This window comes from Ursus arctos, unplaced genomic scaffold (genome assembly GCF_023065955.2).
Source record: "Ursus arctos isolate Adak ecotype North America unplaced genomic scaffold, UrsArc2.0 scaffold_16, whole genome shotgun sequence".
Taxonomy (NCBI): domain Eukaryota; kingdom Metazoa; phylum Chordata; class Mammalia; order Carnivora; family Ursidae; genus Ursus; species Ursus arctos.
In genome coordinates this window covers 57,915,570-57,927,667 of record NW_026622830.1, presented here as the reverse complement: position 1 = coordinate 57,927,667, position 12,098 = coordinate 57,915,570, and the positions used below count along the sequence as shown (strand labels likewise).

The 12,098-nt window shown below is 41.2% G+C and overlaps 1 protein-coding gene across 1 annotated transcript in view; it reads right to left on the bottom strand.

Annotated features, from left to right (window-relative positions):
• LOC125282214 (ral guanine nucleotide dissociation stimulator-like) overlaps positions 1–12,098 on the bottom strand; it is a 217,593-nt gene that overhangs the window by 10,720 nt on the left and 194,775 nt on the right. The window contains exons 9-10 of the mRNA XM_057312937.1: positions 8,779–9,005; positions 7,287–7,378 (exon numbers count right to left, since the gene is read on the bottom strand). The gene's annotated coding sequence lies outside the window, so the exon portion shown is untranslated. The remainder of the gene's footprint in view (positions 1–7,286; positions 7,379–8,778; positions 9,006–12,098) is intronic.

The window sequence follows — 12,098 nt, the reverse complement described above, 5'->3', positions numbered from 1 at the left end:
CACGCTACAGGATCCAATGACAGGCAGACTTTAGTGTAACAAGGATTCATGCAATATATATATTTCCATTGATGTCATATCAAATTCCAGAATAGAGGAGTCTGTGTTATAACAAGAAGGTAACATATCAATGTAACAAATATTCTGACTTGTATCTCAAGAACAATCAACAAAGACAAAGAAGAATATGACAAAGTACAATGTTGTCCCAGTCTAATGTTGTTCCAAATTGTATTACAAATATTTTCACACATACAATAAAGTAGAAATACTTTAAAGTGAATACCATGTACTGCCGCCTAGATTCTACCATTAGCATTTGCTAGATTTTCTTACCACATACCTATCAACCCACCCCTATTTATCCTTCTTTCAACCCATTTTATTTTTGATGCATTGCAAAGAAATCTGCAAACATCAGTACATTTCACCCCTAAACATTTCAACATGCATATCACTTCCTTACAGTTCAAAATTTCTTTATGGTACTTTACATAAAATTTATAAATCAGGAAATGCACAAATGTTAAGTGAACCATGTGATGAGTTTGGACAAATGTAGACAATGAGGTAATCCAAATCCAAAATCAAAGGTATATCATGTTATCCTCCTCGTAAGAAGCAAAGAGAAACGTTCTCTGTAGGAAAATAAGGTCACAGTAAAACCCAAATGATTTGTACAAACTGTCTGGTTAATATGATACGTAGCATATTCATTAAAAATCAGAAATATGAGAAAAGAAGTCAACATTAACAACACCACAATAAAAACCAGACAATACTTTAAAGACATAGGAGATCAGGATAAAGAAAGTTTCAAAAAGAAATGGAAATGGAATTGAAAAATAAAATAACCAAAATGAAAAACTCAGTGGGTATGGATTGACAACAGAATGGACATAGCTGAAAACAGGATGAAAAAACCAAAGGAAACACCCAGAGTGAAGCACGGTGAGACGAAAGGACGGCCTACTCAGAAAGGAAGGCAAGAGAGAGAACACAATGAAAAGCTGCTCCTATACTTGGCTGCAGAGGCACAAGGAAAGAAGATTAGCAAAAGAGGGCAGATATGATATTTGAGGAGAGAATGCCCGAGAATTTTGCCAAAATTGGTAAAAGATGTCAATCCACAGACTCAAGAATCACAAACAAGCAGGGTAAATACAGAGTACCTTACAGTAAAAGTGCTGAAAACCAAGAACAATCAGAAAATCTTACAAGCTTCCAGAGGAAAAAAGAGACATTTCCTCCAAAGGAGCTACCACGTGACCTCACATGACTTCTCAAAGACAATGCAACAAATATTCAATGTGCAAAGAGAGAACAGCTGCCCGGGTAGAATTCAATATCCAGAAAAACTGCACTTCAAAACCAAAAGCAAAATAGAGAAATTTTCAGATACAGAAATGAGAAAAACTTTTACCAGGAGATCTGACCTAAGGGAAATACTAAAAGTTATTCTTTAGGCAGAAGGAAAATAATTCTGGATCAGAGATTTAGGAAGAGATGAAAGTGCAATAAACAGGTAATTATTTGGATAACTCTAATTGGATAAAATATATATATATATGAATATATATATATAAAAGAATAAAACTGGGTAAAATAATAAATATGAAAGAGATAATATATGTGTATACATATAAATAATATATTCATAATATGGAATTCAAATACAGATGGTCCTCAACTTAGGACAGTTCAACTCAGAAGTTTTCAACGTTATGACAGTGCGAAAGTCACGCATATTCAGTAGAAACTGTACTTTGAATTTTGATCTTTTCCTGGGTTAGGGATATGTAGTATGACACTCTCTTGTGGCGCTGGGCGGTGGCAGTGGCTACAGCTCTCAGTCAGCCCTGGGATCGCAAGGATAAACACCTGATACACTTACTACCGTTTTGTACCCATATAACCATTCTCTTTTTCACTTCTAGTATGGTATCCAATAAATTCCATGAGATATTTAACACTTTATTATAAGCTAGGCTTTGTGTTAGATGAGATCGCCCAACTTGTAGGCTAAAGTAAATGTTCTGAGCATGCTCAGGGTCGGTGAGGCTTAGCTATGATGTTCGGTAGGGTAGGTGTATTAAATGCATTTCTGACTTACTCTATGTTCAACTTCTGATGGCTTTATCGGGACAGAACTGCATTGTGAGTTGAGGCAAATCTGTACATAGCAGGGGCATATGAACTGAGAAGGAATAAATGGAACTGGAGTGCATACTTACAGGGTAAAAGTTGAAATTAATGCTAGATTTTAAGTTAGGGATGCAAACAATAAAATATTACAAATGAGTGTAAAAACACTAAGCTTGAAGAGAAAAACGGGATGCTAAAAACAACCAGCCTGAGAGAATTCAATACAATCAGCAATACAATTAGAGAGCAGAAAGTAAGATAGTGAACTTATACACCATTACAGTAGTTGTTATGTCAACTGTAAAGGGAACAATGCTCCAATCAAAAGATAGAAATTATAAGGTTCGATTTTAATAAGTATTAAAAGACCATTTGCCATTTATAAGGGGACGCCAAAAACATCCGGATGTAGAGAGGTTGAAAGTAAAAAGAGAGAGATACACCATGCAAACACTAACCAAAAGAAAACTGGTAGAGCTATATTAAGAATAGGCAAGACTGACTTTGAGGCCAAAAAGGAAAAAAAAGTATTAATAAAGAGAAAAAATTCTTCCTGATGAAAGAATCAGTTCAAAGAAACATATGACATTTGTGAATCCATACTGAAACTAATAATTTTGCCTCAAATATATATGTGTGTGTGTGTGTGTGTGTGTGTGTATAGCAAATACTGATAGACTTTGAAAAAAAATAGACCAATCCACAGTTATAGTAGGATATTCTCAGTAACTTGCAGAACAGCAGATCAAAAAAATAAGGATAGAGAAGAATGGAACACACGCTTCCTACCTTCTCACCGTATTCTCCATGTCTCGACCTCTCGTATTTTTCATCTTTGTCTCTCTGGGGGACAGTTGGGATAATTTCTTCAGGTCTGTCATTCTGTTTATTCAGTCCTCAGCTGTACCTAACCTGCTACTAAACTCACCCACTAAGGTTTTCCTTTACTATTTCAATTATTACTTTTTTTTTTCATCTCTAGGAGTTCTATTTCCTTATTATTCAAATCTGCTTAGTCGTTTGTTATAATTTCTTGTTTCCTGGAAACATTTCCAAGTTGTCTTTTATTACTTTAAACATGTTGGAGGTATTCATACTGAAAATTCTAGGAAAGTTTTGACTTGAAAATTCCTAATTGGAAGAAAGGGTGATCTGAAATTATTATACCCAGTTAAACTGTTTTTCATGTGGAAAAGCAAAAGGGAAACATTCCTCATCACAAACGAACTCAGGGACTAGAGCCTCAAGACACCTTCTTGAAAACACCCACTCAATGACAAAACAAGGCCATCCAAGAAGTGCATCAAAGCAAGCATGTTAGGACTCAGGACACCAGGAGGAGAGTGTAGCTAAATTCAGAACCAAGACTGAACAACTCTGCACATCAGAATTCCAAAACTGACTGCAAATAATAGTAAATTCAGGCTCACAATTGATAATATAATGAAATAAGTGGATGGGAACAGGAGGCTGAAGAAAATACCAGGCTGATAATTTCTTCAGATTTCTTAAGAAATCAATAAGTGCTATCTAAAATTACACCACGGGGATAAAAACTGATGCCACCACCTTAATGTGATTTTAATCTTCTCATTATAGATAAATATTTTGGTAATTAATATTTCTTGTGTTAAAGGAAATGTTTATTTGAATTTCTACAATTCTGTTTCTCTTTATTTTTTCTGCTGTCAAATTCAAATAAAATAAAATTCAGAGCTCTTCATTAAAAACGCACAAAAGCATCATTAAGAATTAAGATTCCATTGTCATAAAGTTACCTGTCAATCCTTCACCCCCACCCCGGTGCCTCCACATACCCTCCCATTGTCTCTGCCTTTACCTCAGTCAACCTCTGTCTGGTTTTACCTTCACCCATCCATGGCTGGCTGCCTGCGTGTCCATCTTTTTTTTTTTTTTAAAGATTTTATTTATTTATTTGACAGAGAGAGACAGCCAGTGAGAGAGGGAACACAAGCAGGGGGAGTGGGAGAGGAAGAAGCAGGCTCATAGCAGAGGAGCCTGATGTGGGGCTCGATCCCATAATGTCGGGATCACGCCCTGAGCTGAAGGCAGACGCTTAACCGCTGTGCCACCCAGGCGCCCCTGTCCATCTTTAACTGCCTGCCAAATTCTCTGTCTGCCTGTCTGTCTGCACCTACGCACCTGTCCATCTACACCTCCCTGCTCACTTCCACCTCTGCCAGCTGGCCTGTCTACACCTACCTGTCTCATCTTCTATGCCTGCCTGCCAGTTTGTTTATGTCCATCAGCTCCTCTGTAAGCCTTCCTGTCTGTCTGCCAGGCTGCTCTCTGTTTATATCCTGCCTTACCCATCTCCTCTCTGCCAGGCTCTTATTTGCTTCTCTAGCTAGCCAGGCCAGCAGTCAAATAGACACATGCAGGAATACCTGGAATGATACTCTACAAACATCAACAGGGGTTGCTTAATGGCAGTATTTTGAGTGATTGGCTTGGGACTCTATTTGTCTAATGAATATTCACTTTTTTAAAAATAAAGTTATTTTTTAAAACAAAACCAACACCAACAAAACAACATAATCGACAAATAACCTTTAGAGCAGTGCTTTGAACTTTTCAGACCCATTACCTAAGTAAGACATTTTACAGAAGCATATATGCATTTGGATAATAAATGTTGTTTTAGAAGGTTTACAAAGAAATACTAATCCTTAGAATATGCAGGGTACTCTGAAATGTTTCAGTCCATCCTATTCTCTTCTATTCCATTATTTTAAAACAATACTGGCCTTTTTTTTAAAGATTGTATTTATTCATCTGGGAGAGAGAGACAGAGCACAAGCAGGGGGAGAGAGAGAGAGGGAGAAGCAGACTCCTCGCTGAGCTGGGAGCCCAGTGTGGGGCTTGATCCCAGGACCTGGAGATCATGACCTGAGCTGAAGGCAGACGCTTACCCATCTGAGCCACCCAAATGCCCCAAAAGACTGGCTTTTGATAAGTGATTTCATGACCTACAAATGGTCACAACAGGTAAGAAAAACACTGGTAAGAAGACAAGTTTCCAGCGGAGTGACCCCGAGACCAGAACTGCCCCACCTGAAGCTTCTACCACTCACTGTTAGCCTGCCTGCTGGGGGCAGCAGTAAACTGAGGCTGCCCTGAGCACCACTGAACCTCATCTCCCCTCATTTACCATCTATTTCCACTGCCTGCAACCTACCGAACCATCCAGGCCAAGGAGACTTGCACAGTTAGCCCCTGTCACGAGCCTCTCTGCGCTCGGGGCCCCTTGTCAGCATTTATTTCGACACCACACCCATGGACATCTGACCTTCTTCCATCATGCACTGTTCTCTGGTGCATACACACACATCTTACCTCCTTCACTGAGAACACGAGCTTCCTGAATGTACATTTTAAACTTTAATGGCCTTTAGGCCTAAATATTAAATAGTCAATGAACACTTTAAAATTGAAAATGAAATCACTAGGAAACAAGTCACATTTTGCCATCCTGAAAAGAACAATACAGAGAAAGACAATTATCATATGGTTTCACTCATTTATGGAACATAAGAAGCAGGAAGATCCGTAGGAGAAGAAAGGGAAGGTAAACAGAAGAGGGAATGAAACATGAGAGACTATGGACTCTGGGAAACAAACTGAGGACTTCAAGGGGGAGGGGGATGGGGGAATGGGATAGGTTGGTAATGGGTATTAAGGAGGGCACGTATTGCATAGTGCACTGGGTGTTATACGCAAGTAATGAATCATGGAACTTTACATCAAAAACTAGGGATGTACTGTATGGTGACTAACATAATAGAATAAAAAAAATATTATTAATTAAAAAAAAAAAGAACAGACAAAAAAATCCCGCCCCCCCAAAAAAGAATAATACATCATTGACCTCAAGAGGGCAATAGAATGCAATGTTAAAACCCACGCCCCTTCAAGAATCTCTACTTAGTATTTTCACATGCACAACCCTTACATTTTAAATTTCACATACATGCTTTCAAATTAGATTTGATGAAGAATAATGAGAAGGTGTAAATAAAATGTTTTTTGGCTTCACGGCACAAAGATGTCTCAGAAGTTCGGTCATAAGTAGTCTGCAGTTACCTACTTGGCCCAAGCTACTTCTGAACTGAATTTAGATTGGAGTGAGGACTAAATGGCATGCAGAATTTAGAGCACCCTCTGCCAGCGGTGCAATGTCAATAATGGATGCAGACAAAACTTTCCATATAGTAAATTAACAGTTTACACAATAAAGGTAAAACCACATCAGTTTAGCATTATCTCGTGTGCAAAATTTACAAGCTTTGTCAATCATATCTAGTCTTATAGTAAGCACTGGCATCCAAGAGCTTAAAACATTGCTACAGATCAGGGCCTGCAAAGTATGGCCTGTCATCCAAATCCAGCCTGCCAAGTGACTTTCCTAAATAAAGTTCCCCGGGAACGCAGCCACGCTTCTTCGTTATGTGTTGTCCATGTCTCCTTTCTCACTACAAAGACAGAGCTAAATAGCTGTAACAGAGTCCGTGTGATCAACAAAGCCTGAAATACTATGATCTAGTCCTTTACTCTATAAAGAATATGACCTCTATCCTAAATTATATGACCTTGCTGACTTCAACTCAAATTAAATGGTTACCAAGTACCTTCCGTGGGTACAACAGGAACGCAACAGGGCAACGTTAATGGACAGACTAGGGTAGATTTTTAAGTCCTGGACTATTATGATAAAACAATGTTTTGTCAGCATGACATATACAGTATAGGCTAGAAAGGGATGACACAGCAGGTGCGGGGCTCCAGGGAGCATGCTGCTAACCACGGCCAAAGGAAAAGGAGGGAGCAGGAGTGCGAAAGCCCCCTGCATGGCTTGTCCAGGGATGGCTCACTGGAGGAGCTGGAGACGAGAAGCACGGGAGGGCTGAAATTAATACGCACACAAGAACACAAGCCCCGTTAAACAAGTGGTCAAGTCATGAGGAGAAGCTGATGTTAGGGAAGAAAATAAGCTCAGCTCTGGCCTCGTCATCATTAAGACACCACTAGAATGTCAGACAAGGTCACCAGGGGGCATTTTAAAAGGCAAGTGTGCAAACAAGAAGCAAGGTCCAGACAAAAAGCTTGAGTGAGAGTCTCACGCCAAATGGCTGCTGGCTCCGAGCCCGAAGGAGGCAAGCGTGGAGTTACAGCAGAAGAGGCTCAAGCCCAGAACTTGGTCAATTCTTGGAATCTGGGGTCAAAGAAAAAAGGGGCAAAGAAATGAGACAGAGAAGACACAGTCAGGGAGTGAGAATATTACACTAATATTTTCTTAAGTCCAACCTTTTTATTCACTAAAATACAAAATACGTGAACACCTCCAGATTGCTGTGGATTACACTGGGACTTTCATTGTTGGTTGATTTTTCCTTAATGACAGTCTCAGAAGTGAAAGGGTTCATCGCTATCTAGAAGTCTTGCCCCTCCTCGGAAAGCTCTTCATACTGCGCATGTACCGGTCACGTGTGTGCACAGGGCTCCTCCCCTTCTCCCCACGGATCACAGGTCTGCCATTCAGGGGCCTCACCTTCTGTGCGTGTGCCCAGACTCAACAGCTAGTCCCCATCACATGCACACACCCACAAAAGAGCCAGGCTCTGTCTCCCAGGGCACCGGTACCAAGATGCAGGTGGCCAGTGGCTCCAGCCCACACCACAGGTCTGCTGTTTTCTCCGCTGCACCACGGGTTCTGTTTCCTCTGTCAGAGTTTCTCCACAGCAGCACGACTAACATTTGAGGCCTGATGTTTCCTGTCGTGGGCTAGTGCAGGCCCTGTCCTATGCCTGTAGGATAATCACTGGCTACTACCCACTAGATGCCAGCAGCATTGCCCTCTCTCCAGTTGTGATGACCAAAAATGTCTCTGGACAATGCCCCTGGGGGGGCAGAGCCAGCCCCGGTTGTAGCTCAGGGCTGCTAATCGTTGCCTGGCCTCTGGTTTCTCTGCCATCTTCTTCCGCACTTGCACCTGCTTTCTTGTTTGTAGTTCCCCTCCCTTTTCACTCACCACAGTGGCCACCACCAGGGTGCTGTACCAGCGTCATCCCTTGCTTTCCCCTTATTCCCCTCCCCACCCAACTTTTTCCTCTTACGTCATAAATACTTCAATCACACGTTCATGCCATGCGTGTTTGCAGGGAAAGTACAACCATCTGCAGAGCCTCCACAGAGCTCCCTCTGGCCCTTGGGACAACACCAGCCTGGGGCTCCTCTTTGCCATGTTCATTGGTTGATGAGTATTCAGCAAGAGCTTTCTTCCCACCTACCTCTGGGTTTCAAGTTTCTTACCGACACGTGAGGGTATTTTTGGAATGATTTGCTCAGATATAGAATTTCCCCTCCACATGTAGGAATTTTACAAAAACAAAATCTTAAAGAATCATACACAAAATCACAACACTCCACATGAGAAATTAAAAGCAGGATTAGAGGGATCATTATTCAGTCCAGTAATGTAGCCCAACTCATCAGTAGTATTTCCTGCAGGACTATGCGCAAAAGAACAAGAACAAGTCTCTTCAATTTCATGAACTTATCACACACACACACACACACACACACACACACACACACACACAGACACACACTAACCTGATGAAAGACTTCGTTCACAAAGGTGACATAACCTCGCGTTGACAAGAGAATCCGCTGCACCATTTCATACACGGGGCGGTGCTCTTCCTCAATGCTACAATGGCTGGAGTTGCTGAGTCTTCGGTCAGACAAGGTGCTGCTGTTGGAATGGTTTTTCTCCGGCTCTGCAGGCCGCCGCCATCCAGCTCTGCCACCATCTCTTGCCCCACGCCACCACCAACGGTCTGGAAGAAAGCCATTACCACTTCTTTGTCTTTTTTTTAATAATAATATTTTTTATTATATTATGTTAGTCACCATACAGTACATCCCTAGTTTTTGATGCAAAGTTCCATGACACATTACTTGCGTAAAACACCCAGTGTACCATGCAATACGTGCCTCCTTAATGCCCATCACCAGCCTATCCCATTCCCCTCCTCCCCAAGCCCTCGGTTTGTTTCCCAGAGTCCATAGTCTCTCATGGTTCATTCCTTTTGTTTATCCCCCTTTCTTTTTCCCTTTCTTCTCCTACCAATCTTCCTACTTCTTATGTTCCACAAATGAGTGAAACCATATGACAATTATCTCTCTCTGCTTGACTTATTTCACTTAGCATTATCTCTTTCAGTCCCGTCCATGTTGCTGCAAAATTTATGTAATCATTCTTTTTGATGGCTGAGTAATATTCCATTGTATATATGGACCACATCTTCTTAATCTGTTGAAGGGCATTTGGCTCCTTCTATGATTTAGCTATTGTGGACAATGCTGCTATGAACATTGGGGTGCATATGGCCCTTCTCTTCACTATGTCTGTATCTTTGGGGTAAATACCCAGTAGTGAAATGGCTGGATCAAAGGGTAGCTCAATTTTTAACTTTTTATGGGACCTCCACACTGTTTTCCAAAGTGCCTGTACCAACTTGCATTTGCACCAACAATGTAGGAGGGATCCCCTTTCTCCACATCCTCTCCAACATTTGTGGTTTCCTCCCTCGTCAATTTTTGCCATTCTAACTGGCATAAGGTGGTATCCCAGTGTGGTTTTGATTTAAATTTCCCTGATGGCTAATGATGTTGAACCTTTTTTCATGTGTCTGTTAGCCATTTGTATGTCCTCATTGGAAAAGTGTCTCTTCATATCTTCTGCCCATTTTTTGATTTGTTTGTTTCTTGCGTATTGAGTTTGAGAAGTTCTTTGTAGATCTTGGATACCAGTCTTTGATCTGTAGTGTCATTTGCAAATATCTTCTCCCATTCCGTGGGCTGCCTCTTAGTTTTTTTTTTTTTTAAGATTTTATTTATTTATTCGACAGAGATAGAGACAGCCAGTGAGAGAGGTAATACAAGCAGGGGGAGTGGGAGAGGAAGAAGCAGGCTCACAGCAGAAGAGCCTGATGTGGGGATCGATCCCATAACGCCGGGATCACGCCCTGAGCCGAAGGCAGACGCTTAACCGCTGTGCCACCCAGGCGCCCCTGCCTCTTAGTTTTTTTGACTGTTTCCGTGGCTGTGCAGATTCACTTTTTCTAACTGCTCATTCCATGAAATACAATTTCAGGAAACCCACAGCCCATGAATCATTATTGAATGGTGCACTGAGACTTAATAAAAGTATAACTAAGTGTTATCATACAAATAAATACAAATATCATACACAAAACTGAACCATCTCAAACTTTCTTTTTCATTCCCAAATGGGCTTTGATGGGTTTTAACGTCAATTAATATGCTGATAGAACTGCTAAAAAATGGTCACTGCTGAAATTTTAAAATCACCACTCTGCTTTCTCTAATGTATGTTGAAGTACTTTTATCTCATACAAAAATGAATTACTAAGGACTAAAGAATACTTCACAGAACACATTTTCAGCTGAAGTGATGCACCAAGAATGTACAGTTTGTTCAGGTTTATGCTGTTGCTGTCAAAAGTATATGGGATGTAAGAGCCACTGTCCTTCCGTTCTCCCATGAATATTTGTTATACCAGATTCTCCAAGTGCTAAGAAAACTTAGTCTAGAAGATGCACTAATTCATCTCCTCCCTGGTGAAAAATTAAAGGTATTAGTAGATCCCGAAGCAAATTCACTTTGGGAAAACACACACACACACACACACACACACACACCCTCAAACAGACCTTCAATACAATAATAAGGGCAAAAGTATAAACTCCATTTGGAAACAGCACTTAAAATATTGTTTTGAAGGGCTTTTACAAGAACAGTATATTCTTTGAAAAGAGATTTCGGATCAACTGTTTCACTAATATTCACTTTACATAGGCAAAATTATATTAAATTTCAAATTCCAAACAAAAACTTTCAGGAGACAAATGAAATTATATGTGCTTTTATTCCTGCAACTCTGTCTCCAGAATCTTATTCAATTGTTTAAATTGCTGCTTTTTCTCATGTACAATGCAAATGAAGAGAGAAACACAGGGGACACATGTGAGATGAGGCGGGAAACACAGCTGCGAGGCACAAACAGGAGTACAGGAGGGAGCTGATTAGCTGAATAATGACCCCCCCCCAAAGATGTCCATGCCCTAATCCCCAGAACCTTTGAGTATCTTACCTTACCCGGCAAATGGGATTTAGAAGGTGTGATTAAATTCAGGTGTGAGAGGGAGCGATTATCCTGGATCATCTGGGTGACCCCAATGTAATCATGAGTATCCATAAGGAGACAGGAGGATCAGACACAAGGCCATGGGAAGATGGAAACAGAGGGAGAAAAGGTGATATGATGAAGGGCCACAAGCCAGGGAATGCAGGAAGCCTCTAGAAGCTGGACAAGGCAAGAAAATGGATTCTCCTCGAGAGCCTCCAGAAGGCAGAGCCGCACACCTGCCAACACCTTGATTTTACCACACCGAGACTGATTTTGAACTTCTGACTTCCAGAGCTGCAAGGTCATAAAATGCATTGTTTCAAGCCACTGAAAGTTTGTCATTTGCTGCAATGGCACTAGAAGACTACTATAACAACTCACTGTGAGGCCTACTGAGAGTCTATACGATGGCGGTGACCATTTCTAGGTACGGCCATCTGCAGCGTGTGGCAGTGCTGGGCTGGACAGTTGTCTGCCAGAATCCACTCCCCCTCCTTAATGGAACCCCAGGGCTCTGTGTGCTTCCTCCCCTGCAGCCCAGGTGACTCACAGGAAGCTGGCCCCATCCACAGGACCAGGGAACGGTTCTGTTTCGTGGGCCATTCACATAGCCAGCTTCGAATCAGTCAGCGCCTTGTTACTGTGCCAGGAGAGACAAGTAAACTAGGTTGTCCCACTCAGACAAAAGGTAAGAGCTTTACAGAAATATCTGGGTTG